A 13,045-nucleotide genomic window follows, 5' to 3' on the forward strand; every position below is an offset into this window, starting at 1 on the left:
CCCCGCTCCTCACAGCGCAGCGCGACCGCCGGCCACGCCCCCCCGCGCGCTGCTCCGCGGATTGGCCTTCGTTCTCCCACCTACCCAGGGCCGCGGAGGCTTCACTGGCAAGCCCACCCGTCAATCAATAGGCCGCCCCGCCTCTTTTCCTCACCGCTTAGTAAGGGGGCGGGCCAAAGGCGGGCTCTGGCTGCCATTGGCTAGTGGGGCGGGAAACCCCAGCTTTTCATTGGGCGGCGCGGTCATCCGTACTTCGTTTAAAAAAAAAAAAATAAAAACCCACACGACACACACCCCTCAAAAAAATAATAAAAAAAAAAAAAATGAAAAGCCCCGCGCAGGCGGCGCGGCCCGCACAGCCCCGGAGGCCCGGGCGGGAGGCGGGGCGAGGCGAGCGGAGGGGCAAGTTTACCCAAATCTGCCTAGCAACCGGGGTGGGCGGGAAAGGCGTCCCCGGGAGGTGACGGTTGGTGGCGCGCGCGCCACCCCGGGAGTCCCGCGCCGCCGGCAGCGCGCGGAGCGGCACGAAGGGGGGGGCGGGGGGGGGAAGGAGGGAGGGAGCCCGGCGCGAGGCGGGTCTCCCTGCGCGCGCAGCCCCCTCCTCCCTCCCTCCCTCCCGCCTCCTGTCAGTGGCCACCTGAGGGAGCCGCCTCCCCTCCCCCCACGGCCCCAGTCCGGCCCGGGCCCCGCTGAGGAGGAGGAGGCGGCTCTGAGGGGGCTGAGGAGAGTGAGTGACATCGCCACCCCCCGCAGCCCCTGGGGACCTGGTGGTGGGGAGGGGGGGGGCCCGCTCGGGGAGAGGGGGTGGGGGGGAGCACACCCCGAGGGGGCGAGGGGCTGAGGGGAAAGGGGCGAGTGAGGAGGTGGGGGGGAGGGGAGGGGAGAGGCGGGAGGGGGGGGCTGTGGGGCGGGAGGGGCGGGGGTCGCTGCGCTGGGGGGTGTCGCGGAGCGGTGGGTGTGTGTGTGTGGGGTGCTGTGGGGCACGGCTGCCCCCCGGGGTGCGGGGTGTGGGCGCCCCGCGGGCGGCGGGGACGGGGCGGCAGGGCCCGGGCACGGCGGGGGAGGGGAAGGCCCGGAGGGACGCTGGGGAATTGGCCTGAGGAAGACCGGGCCTGGGAGGAGCGGGAGCGCTCACAAACCGGGGGGGGGAGGGGAAGGGGGGGTGGGAGAGGAAAAAAAAGGAGGGGGGGGGGCTGGGGAAGTACCAGCGGAGGGTGGGCAAGGCTGAGGGGGTGCCAGGGAGGAGCGAAGAGTGCATCCTGGGAGTTGCCCGATAGGCACAGCTACCAGAGCATGTCAGCAAAGCCAGATGATTAGTCCCAGAGACTTGGGAAGGCGGGGGAGGGGAAGTGGGGGAGGGGAGGGAACTACCGATGCTAAAGATGGGGCATCCGGGAAAAAACTTGGGGCCACCGGGCCGGGCTGGGTGTAGCCAGCCGCGGAGCAGGCGGGGAAGGGGGCATGGAGGGGAGAGCCGGCGGCTGCAGAGGGAAGGGTGCTGCTAGGAGCAGGGGGCAGCTTTTTTGGTAACGAAGGTACCAGGACTCCTGAGAGAAGCCTCAGTGGTGCGTGCTTCGGGGGGAACAAGACGTCCACTGCAAGAGAAAGTGGCACTCCAGAAATGGACAAAGTTCTGCCACGGGGCAGCAAAAATCGAGGGGTCTTGCCCTGGATGAGGCGGCCCTGGGAAGAAAGGGTGAATGCAGGCAGGGTGAGGCCACTTACGGAGGGGACCTGCTAAGCAGGAACAAAAAAACTGGTTGCTTGCTGGAGAGTGCCAGATGGGTTGAATTCACGACAGGACTTAAGATGGAGGTGTTTTGTGGGGCTGATGCCAAAGAGGAGTCCTTATACCCCCTGTGTCTAGATGTGTGAAGGCTATGTGTGCAAAGAGTGAGAACCAGGCTTATTTTCACAAATTTGAAAACACCACTATTGCGTTTGCCTCGATCGCTTTCTTTTTTTGGCAGCGTTTTATCTCTGTACTACTTGGGGAGGGGGGGATTTAGTTTGTACGCAAGACAAACTCTATTCAAAATAAAGTTATATCCTGTCTGTGGTCTGCCACCTTCTCCTCACCCCCAGCTATCTGCCATGTTTCACAGAACGTATCTAGAAGGCTTCTTAAAAATCTAATTCATTATTAATTTTCTATCTATCTTCCACTTTTTTCCCCCATCTTCGTGATAAGCGTGGTGAAAAGCTAGAGAGAGAGTACGAGGGAGTATATGTATGAGCCATGTGCGCTGTGGCAGTTGCTATAGGTTAAAGAATATTACCAGCTGAAGTACTTAGAAGTAACCTAACTTCACAAATTTTGGCTCCTCACAGCATTTTAGGAGCAAATTCCAAACAAGAAAAAAGTGTAAGGGAAGAAAAAGCTTTTCTTCCTGCTCTTAACTTAAGAAGGACCCTTAAATATAACTCCTAAACAACTTAGAAATTGGTGGTACAAATACTTATTTGAATTCACTGATCACGAAGCACTATGGAGTACAAAGAAAACTGTGAAATGCTTCAGTATTTTTCATGACTGCACCAAGCGCTAATTTTTAAGAAAGAAAACACATATTTTCAGTGGACAGTCTTCTTTTAAGCTGTAGATTGGGCTTCTAATCTCTGTGTCAGTGGTACAGATGACTTCTTTTTTTCAGACCTTCTCAAGAGTTTAATGACACATCTTACATGAGCCTGAGTATGCATACTGTTCAGACAGTGACTAACTTTTCCAGAGAGTAAAACAGATGATGTTCTCACACAAATGTACCTGCAATTACGTCTGTACCAGTGGTCCCTAAATCCTGCTGTTTAGTGGGCTACTATCTGAAGCAAGCAAAGTGCTGCAGGCTGTTTCACGTCTCCCACTTGGCTTCATTTTAAACATCTTAATTTCCTGTTGCCATGAGCAATTTCAGAGGGTCTTGCAGGAAGAAACTTGTCCATAAGCAAGGAGTTGGGGACTACAAATAACAACGTTTTGTTTAAAAAAGTACACAAGCACAAGCACACTAGCTTTGCTTTTGAAAGCTACTTGAAGAATGTGAATTAGCTTTCACCCAAAGTTAATTACCCAGTTTCCATCATGACGGTCTGAGTGCTTCAAGCGTTGTACATAAGAGGCAGAATCACTGAAAGTTAGCCTCCTTATTGCAGCAAAAAATAAAAGGCCGTTGCTAGTTTTAGGTATAACTGAATGTTCTGTATGCCCATAAGACTTGAGCAGTCTGGGCCAAAGGGACGTGAACCGATTTCTACCCCGATATCTTCAGCTTGAATTCAGAGTCTGCTGAGTCTCTAGGGCAACCGGCATGTGTGTTGTCTCAGTTTCCAAAAGGCAGGCAGGGATTTTAAAAGTAATGGTGGAATTCCGATGGTTGCAGCCACATTTTTAGAAGCACTCCTGAGGGGGAACAGGAGAGAGAACCCTAAAATGTTTCTTAGTAGTAGTGTAATGCTGTGGAGTGAAGACTTGGAGGTTTTTTACTGCTAAGGGCAGAGTGAACTGGAACAGTGAATTACAGACTGAGAGTTTTCAAAACTTTTGGACCACTTGCATCCCTGGACATACATGTTTCCACTTGAGGAACTGTGCAGTACCAGTGGGCTACTACCATAGTCTGAAATATCTATGTGGTGTTCTTGCTTAGAGAAAAAACTCTTCAGGAAGATATGTGGAAAGTATTTACCTACTCTGGCTTGCCGGTCGTGCCCTCCGTTCCTTGCAGAGTGCTGGGGTTTGATCTCATCCTCGTTTCTGGGCTGGCTCAGAGCATCTAGTTTCACAATTTTGGTGCGCAACCAAAAATATCAATGGATGTTGCAGCCAAAGAACAACAGGAGAAGACATACTATAAGAATACCCCTTTTGCTGACTAATTCCCTTTTCTTTGGAGCGAGGTGGCATGTGCATTTTTGGAATCCTTACTGCTGCCGTTAGTAGCCCAGGTCTGAAAACTGAAGGCATTTGAGCTGCCACACTATGCACATACGGGTAGGCTGGCTGTTGAAGAGCATCTGAGAGTACCTCCAGAGGCCAGCGGTCTTACCTGTTTGTTTGGTTACGTATAGAAATGCCAGAAGTTACTTTCAGAATAGGATAATAAATATTTTTACCCAAGTAAAATAAATCACATTGACCAAATCTGTTGACCCATCTTAATCACAGAAGAAAATACTACTCTCTGGGCATTCAGCGAAGTTAGAGGAGAAAGCTTAAAAATCAGTATGCAGAGGAGGACAAGAATCACTACTGTATGACTGATTCCTCCCTGCCTTTTCACTTCAGTCATTACTTTTAAGCAAATAGTTTTCTAGATTTGCAAAATAAGCAAATTAATGCTAGTTGTGACGATACACTGTGGAAAACGCAGTTTCTCTCGAAACAGGTACATGAACATACTGTCGCCATGTATGAGCTATTGTGTCTTTATCATAGCTTCATTTTACAACAGGTTCCTTATGTCAGCCGTGACATCAGTTCACCCTTTAGCTCCCGTGGCTTAGGACAGATCTGTTCCTTGCTGCAAGTGAATAATCAGGGTGTTAGTGCCAAGCTGAAATGCCGGAACAATACCTGCAGTGTTTGCTTTTCGGTTGCCTGGCATAGTAAACCAATGGCCTTATGCTCATGGAGCTACCAGAGATATTTTCTGGATTTTTGCATCTTTTTACTGTTTTTGCAGCCAATAGCGGCTTTCTCTTTGCCAGAAAGTGCCATCTTCTAATCCACCGCCCTTGCTAGTAGTGTTTTATAAGTTCTCTAAGTTTATGCAACTGAGCCCACTTGCCCGGCTGGTAAGGCATGGGGGTTCCAAGGGGGCTGGAGAGAAGAGAATGGTCGGTATTTGGTGACAACATCTGGCCTTTGGGTCCAAAAGACCCCGATCAAACAGCTTCACAGTCAGGGAAGGAGCAGACTTTGTACCATGACTGACAGTATAAAGTTTTTTTTTTTTTTCCTAGCTATTAGTTTTCACCAGATTTTCAATGTACATGCAATATAATTACTGATAAATTACAAAGCATTATATCTTTTAATTTATAGATAAGGATCTCCAAAGACCATCTGAGCCCAAACGCAGTTGCTGTGGTTCCTATGCGCAGACCAGTTAAACTATCCTTCAACAATTGATTTATATAACTGAAATAGCTAGGGAAGTGAGAAATTTCCTTCCTCTTAGGATACAATGCCAAGGATGTCAAATCTCCAGAGAGCCTGATGATAAGAATTGGGCTGACCTTTTTTTGCAGTTATTAAACAAGTATATGATTATTCATTAGAGCACTGAAACTGTGGAATGTGGTTCTGTGGCACTCCCTCTCCTCCCTCTTGGTGCCTCTGCACCCTGCAGACCCAGAGCAAGTGTGTGACAGAGGACCAGCCTCCTCTTCAAAGGAAAACAAAGGGTGCTTCAGCTTTTGGTGACAGAGATGTGACTTTTTTTTCATGAGAGCCATCTCTTGGCAGCGCACTGGGAGTGGCATGTAACCAGTAGCAGTATCTGATGGCTGTGAGGGATCTCCCCCACTGTCTTTTTCCCAGAAGTATTTGGATTCATTGCCCAGGACAAATTTCAGATCGCAAAACAGCTCACCAAAGTCTGCCTGTTGGCAGAAATGTTCTCCTCCTCTTCCTCAACTGATTCTTGTTCCTCTTGAACAACCTGTGTTTTCTGAGAGAAAGACTAGGGGAACCCGCATACGCGATTTGTGAAGTACTATTAAAATATAAGATTGTTTTGGAAGAAGAAAATCTCTGGTCTTGGCCTTCCAGTAAAAGCTGTGTTAATTCTGCGAAGGTGGTCTCAGCAACTAACACAACGCACATGCTGAGATTTATAGTTCAGGACTTCTGTAAACTCTTAAGCAAGGAGCGGTAACTGCTTTATGAGTACTTTTCCCTTGAAATCTGCCTGAAAAAATAAGACCAGTAATGACTGATCCCATCAATACTAAATTTAGAAATGAATCTAATTTATAAGCCTTGCTTTTCAGCAGGAAAGCAGGTTACAGAACTGACCTAGTATAGTGCTGTTGGGGAAGAGAGGCGACTTCATAGAGCTGCAGTTAGAATGAGCAGGGAGGTAGGGGAAAATACGGCATTTTTTATGTGCTGATAATAAACATCTTATTACCAGAAGGAACAATGTTAATAAATGCTTGTAGTAAACATTGTATAAAACTCTCATAATCCTCGTGAAAATACAGAGGTTTTCAAAACGCAGCGTACTCCACCTAGCTGACTTTATTTAGATCAGTAAAACCCGGCGGTGCTTTCTCAGGCCTTTTGCTTTACATCAATGTCCCCGTGATTGCTTGTAACATAACTTTATGGTAAGGCTCTCTTGGTATCTTATAAATACACAGTCAAGTCCTTGAGAATTACAGGTAACAAAGGACTCAGAGTATTCATCATCAAAAAATAACCATGTGAGTTACAGCAAACTGAGATCACGTTGAGCTGTCAAAACTTATTCACCTCTGAAAGTTTAAAAGAAAGTTGTTTGAGAGGTACAGATAACTTGCTCGCTTGGCCTTGACATGGTACAAATTTTAATAAATTTAATTATAATCAAGGAGATGGTTTTGTAGCAAAATGGCACAGCTGTCTTTGGATGCAATGCAGGTGTCAATGCAGTGCTGATCCCTGGGGTGGATGCCTTGAGAAACCAGGAACAACTGGGCACTCGTTTTCACAGCTCTAAGGAAAATGCTTGATTTTACTGAAGGGAGAGTATTCTGCATGTGTTTTGCTCAAAGTTCCTACTTTTTGCATTTTAGGTACCTTTTATTGCAGTCACTTTTAAACCAGGATTGTACTATGTTCATTTCTTCTCTGTTGCAAGACTTCTACCATTGTTTTCAGTTCTCTGCCTGGCTCCCTCCAGTGCTGCCTTGACTTTGGTCCTGGAGATGATCAGTGCGCTGAGTTAATTACCATCTGAAATGTAACCTCTCATGCCGACCACTACGCTTAGTGCTTTTGTCTGTAGCCAACCAGTAGTCCCACTCTTTGGGGTAAGAAGGGCTTTACATTCTGGGGAAGGAAAAAAAAAAAAAAAAGACTAAAGCTTATTCAATTAAAAGATGACTTTATACACAACCAGCCTCAGTGTTCTTACACAGTATGGGTTTTAGCTACTGGGAGAGCATAAATCATTTGGCTGCCTGTGTATTTAAAGAAATCTGAAGTAAGAGTAACCTGACCGTGTTTTGGAGGATCTTGTACCCATTTTCATCAAAACTGTATAGTGGAATAAAAGGGTCTTGCACAGGCAGAGCTTAAAATTAATACAGAATATGTTCCATCGACTCTATTTCTCAGTTACCCCATCCTTCTGGCTAAAGAGCCAGAACTCGTCTGTTAAACCACAGAGAACTGTCGATGTCATGGCATCCATACAGACAGATATCTGATTGTGTGCGCGTTAATCTCTGTGAGGAATCTAGCCTGATGCTGGACTGAGAGAATAAACTACTGGGAATTGCTCAAATACATCTGTGGAATTTAGGTGGAGTTCTTCGGGCTGCAACTACAAACCCCTTTACCTTGTGAAAGACATTCCCTACGCGCTCTGAAACCCTTAGTTTGCAGGGTCTCAACTGTAAAAACAAATCCTTCCTGAATCAGGCTTTTCTGCGTCGTTTGCCAACTGGTAAACACTGACTGGGGGGGTTGTGCAAATCTGATTAATAACGATGTATTATTAACAACGACAACCTGGAGTCAGTAACAACCACCTCCTGCAATTTCAAAGACGTTTTGGCAGATAAACACAAATCATACTTGGAAAATAATTTTGAACCCTTTGGGTTTTAAGTTTTGATAACCTGAAAATCTACAACTTGGCTGAGCAGCACAGTCTGGCTTTCAAACTCAAAATCTCTCAGTTGCCGAAAACAGCACCACAGCCCTGCGCAGGGACACCCCGTGTGTGTCAGAGGGAGAGAGCAAAGTCTGAGTCATGGCATCTGCCATGTTGTCCGACGTTCAGATCTGCTGCTTAATCTTCTTGAGAAACAAAACATTTCAGCCCAAGTACACCAGGCAGCCTGCCTGGTCCCCTCAAGGATAAAAGCTGGTTTGCTAGAGACTGGGATAACTGCAATAGAGCTTTCGGTCACTTATCTTCTGCAACTGGTAAGAACTACCAGTTACTGAGATTGTATTTGTATTTCCCCCATTACCTCTAATTTGGAGGTCAGTAAAGACCAAAATGCTCTCCACAATGGAGGAAATGTCACACACATTTTAATTCCATGAGGACTTCCTAATAACAGTGGTGCGGCAGCTCTTTTCTCCTGCCTTCGCCGCTCAGGGTTTCAGAGTGTATGGACATGGATACTAGTGTGAATTAGTAATTTAAATATTTTTTTATCAGGAGTCAACAAAAAAAACCCTATACACAACTGGAAAGTGTTCATTATTGCACTCTGGAAGCAATTCATTCATAAAATCAGACAAAATAATAGCACAGCAGTCCCATAGCACTCAGAGTGCCCCTACCCTGAAGTTAGAGGAGACGAAATGCAATATGTGTGTGTGTGTGTGTGTAAGATGAGAGGAAATTAGCAGATAATTATAAAATCATCTGATTGCCTATGTGGACGGTGGCACAACCCTCTTTTCATTTAAAAAGGACAGTGTCAAGTGATGAGTAGTCCAGCTGATGTAGAACAAGCCGCTGCTGGTTGGCAGACTTCTTGTAAGCAGATTCCCCCGGTGCCGAGTATCCCATAGTCTGTTCTGGAAAAGGATTCTATGCTAGAGAAGAGACTCATGGACTAAGCCTTATCTCTTGCACAAAATGATAAAAACGGTGAGGTTTGTGAGGAACTCCTGGTTTTCTTTTGGTGCATCACACTTACCGGCTGCAGATGAGACAGTTAAAAATAGGCTGGCAGGTCAGATGAAAGGGATTCTTGGGAATATTGATACCATCGGCAGGAAGGGAGCCTGACATCTCTTTGTAGGTGTGCACCCACTGAGTCGAGTTCCTGCTTATCATAGGACTGTTTGTGGCCGTTAAAACTTCCAGAAAGTCAAATTATACAGCAACTCTAGAGTTTTCTGCGACTCGTTAATTCTTCTTTTAATTGGGGTCAAGTACTGATGAGCCATGTGACGATGATCAGTGAGCAAGCCAGAAGAAGTGCTTGTTTACAGCCATTCCCTCAAGTATGGGCTCCGTGGGTCTGACTCACTGTTTGCCAGCAAAACATTTGTGTCCGAAGCTGCAGATCAGAAGACGAACTGGAAGGGATCTGTGACACTCTCTGGTGGACCAGTTTTCAGGACGTTGAGATGTTCTTTGGCAGATCTTTAAATAACGGCAGTGCTGGGTGAACTTTGTTCTCTCCCACTTCTGAGCAAAATCGATAGTCCATGAAGCGCTTGTCATTGGAGCAAAACTCCTAATATATCCTCTTCCAACCATAAAAGTGCTTATTAGAGGCAGGGTCAGATAATAGCACCCTGAAGGCACCATCTTGGGCCAAGCTGCATTTGCATACATCTGCCGCTTTCTCCATTTGCCCAGTAACTTACTGATCTTTAATTTCTTTCGGTTCCAGAAAGATTAATTTTCATTTCTATTTCGGGTCATTCACCTCACTGCTTAGATTGTGGAATTTTGCCTGTTTCCAATCTCGTGTTCTGTTTTGCTACAGAAAATGTTTCACATGTAAGCATTGCTCCCAGTGGGTGGGAGACAGGCAAACAGACCCAGTGGTACAGATTATATAGTGACCCTGAAGTGTCTCAGACTCTTTGCATCAAAAAGCACCAGTTTACAATCTCATCCTATTCCTGAACTACTTACCAGAAATTCTGTCTTGAGCAGCTGGTGGGAGCTCAACTTGCACTTGCATGAAAGTAGTTTTGCCAGAAAATAAGTCAAGGACCATCTCTTGGTCTCAAGCCTATGGAATTCCTTTCATTCTTAGCATAAGCCATCTTAAAATTGTATTCTTAAGATTTTGAGCATTGTTGCAGCACACTTACGATTTTATCCTTTTTTTCCTTTAACTATTTAAGGATGTAGTCTGTTAATTTCAAACTTCTAGCCAGCAATAGAAAAGATTTTTAAAAAACTATCTTTACAAGGTGCTGGAGTGTGCTTTGATTTAAAAAAAAAAAAAAAATGTTTGCAGTCTGTCTTGTCCCAGTGTCAGACTCCAGGCCAATGCACACCCAGCAGCAGCCCCTGGTTTTACCTTCTGAACGGTGGCAGTTAGGTGAACCTTACAGACACAGACCCCGATCTGAAGCAGCTTTCAGAAGGATCTGTGCTCCTGATTTCTTGGTCCTCTAGACCATCAAACGACTTCAGAGTTGTGTTGTCTACCTTTACTAAAACACGTATCGGCTATTGAGCTTAAGAACTTGTTTAGCCTGTTTAGTATGCCAATATTAGCATGTTCCCATGCCTCTTACGCCTGCTGTTGGTTGCAGGAAGATGACCAAGTCTACCAGATCTGGCTTGAGCTTTACTGCTTGTTCTTCTTTGACCTACATTCTGATGTGCTTTGAGAAAAAGCTTAATCTCGTTTTTCATTCTTCCTTTAGGGACACTTGTGAATTTTGCCTGAATTGTTGGGGTTTTTCCCCTCATATCCCAAATTCTGCTATTGTCTCAGCAAAGTTAACATCCTAGCGTGTACTGTATTGGGTGGTATTTTTATGAAAAGTGTAGTTAGTGTATTAAAATACACAGGAAGGATGAAGTATTTGATCCATATTATCTATGGACTTTGCATTTGGAATCCGGGAAATACCTTTGGAGGAACAACTTAACAGTTGGACTTTTTGGCTCCAGCAAAATCTTGCTTCTGTGATGAGATGTTCAGCTTTAAAGTAGAATCTAGGCTACGTAGTATCAGTTGTGGTTATCAGAACAAATATTTATGCCGTTTTCTGGGTTTATGCCACGTTCTCAAAATCATGCGCACGTAAGGATTCAAGGCGGCTTGCTAGGTTGGATCTTTGTAAAACCTCTTTATAAAAAGGGAAAAGCCATACGAACAGGCAGAGTGCGTGACTGCGGCATGCCTGGCTGGAAAGGCTGGCGGGGACGGCTTCCCTCCGGAGCCACCCACGCAGAGCCACCCACACGCAGCCCATCTAGGCTGCCAGGCACCAGGGAGTGCCATTAGCACGGTGCGGCTGATGCCCTCCTCCAAACAGTGTCACCTTAGTGACACACCCAAGACTTGCCAGCTTCGGTTGAGACAGCCGGCTGAACTCCGTCTTTCCTTCTCCCATTTGACCGCAGACGCGTGGTGCTTTGCTCCGTGCTTAATTGAGTAGCTTTAATCAAGGCCCAGGTGAGGAACGGTGAGGTAATACTGTTCTGGTATTGCTTTACTGTGCATCGTCTGATTCGTAACAAGGGAAAGATTTGCAAAAGTATAGCTGTTTGCTTACATAAATGGCTTCTCTAATTTTCAACTATTGGATTTTAATTTAAACGTAGTATTTAATTTAGTTTAAAATCCAATAATGTTAATAATGTAATATTGGCTGTTTTAATAAGGGTGTAATACGGTGATGCATAGCAACCAAGTATTTAGTTCGAAGGTACTGGGTCCCAAAAAGGAGTATATTCGGATTAAAGGCGCGCTGATGCTTGGCTCTGAAGATTTTAGGTGCTGTTTTTAATGGGAGAGGGGGGCTGCTGTAATCATGTATTAGCAATACTCTCATACTGGCAAATACTCTCTACCTGGCAAAGGTGTGTACATACTAAACCAGGGATAAGATACTATTTATTAATTACTGTTTCAGATGTCTGGTTTGGCTTGTTTGGACCTAAATAGTATCAGCTTTATTTTTTCCTGAACACAAGATACATAGTGACAGAATTCCACCCCAAATCCCAGCTCTTTCAAAGTCTGACAGATACAGGTAGATTTATTAGCTTTTTTCCCATAATTTGTTGCAGTTTCATAGAACTTTCCTCCTGAAAGCAGGACTAGTTTCACTTCAGCAGTTAACATAAACATGCTGTGAACAAGTTACTTGACAGTAGGTATGTATTTCTAGGAATACACAAGTCTGTGGTGTTTCTCTTGCTGATAGAGCCACTGACTTGCCACACTTGACTGTCATTGAAGTAACAGCAGCTTGTATTAAACAGTTACAACACTGATGCACCTTCCAGGTGACTGAATTATTGACAGTCCCTCTTGATGCAACACCCATACCGTCCCCCAGCAACATCTCATTGCTAAATTTTGAACTTTGCCCCCAAAGAGAAGCCAGTCTTTATTACCAAAAAAAATCAGTTGCTGGTCTTAAACCACACACAATTCTGAAGTATTGACTAAATAATCACTTATTTCACTGTTGTAAGTAAGCTGATGATGGAAAAAAATGAAAAAGCGTTCTCTTCAGTCTGCGGTAGCGTTTCTGTGCACTATGTTCGAAGGCCTGTAGGCGGGTGGTTTGGTTATCTAGGCTTACGGTTACCTGACCTGTAACAGCTAAAACTGAATTTTCCCTAGGAGTCTTCTTGCAAGAAGGGGCCGGAGGGAGCTTTGCCACTGGGTCCCACTGTGGGGTCCCAGTGGGAAGGTGGAGAGCAAGCTGGCTGCTGTGGTAACCTGGCTTTCCCTTCCCGTGCCAGCTCTCCCTTGGCATTTCTCTGAGAGGGCACCTACAGGTTTTTTACAAGGAGTTGTCTTGTCATTTTTAATTTAAAAAAAAAAAAATAAATTGGCAAGACTCTGGATCATGTGCTGACTGGGAGGCAAAGTAATGGTGCAGATGAGTGAACTGTGACTGTTGGAAACCCTTTGTGCTGGAATATTGGGTATAATAAGGGGATGTGACCCACAAAGAGGCAGAAGGGTGTCCCTGTCTTTTCACAGGACCTATGAATTAACTTTCAGCCTTAGAATTAAGTCACCAAAATCTGAAAAAAACTAAAGCATCGCTAAGTTATTCTGCTTCTTAAATCTCTTTCGATAAGCATCACACTTGGAAGTGTGTTGGTGGGGAGCATTCATACACGGTGTCTGGTAGATATATCGCTTTTGGGGTAGC

General features: G+C 45.6%; 1 protein-coding gene across 1 annotated transcript in view; it reads left to right on the forward strand.

Annotated features, from left to right (window-relative positions):
* Positions 1 to 621: 621 nt before the first annotated feature.
* GATAD2A (GATA zinc finger domain containing 2A) overlaps positions 622 to 13,045 on the forward strand; it is a 66,874-nt gene continuing 54,450 nt past the window's right edge. Inside the window, exon 1 of the mRNA XM_040589566.1 lies at positions 622 to 727. The gene's annotated coding sequence lies outside the window, so the exon portion shown is untranslated. The remainder of the gene's footprint in view (positions 728 to 13,045) is intronic.

Source organism: Falco naumanni, chromosome 4 (genome assembly GCF_017639655.2).
Source record: "Falco naumanni isolate bFalNau1 chromosome 4, bFalNau1.pat, whole genome shotgun sequence".
NCBI classification, from domain to species: Eukaryota; Metazoa; Chordata; class Aves; order Falconiformes; family Falconidae; genus Falco; species Falco naumanni.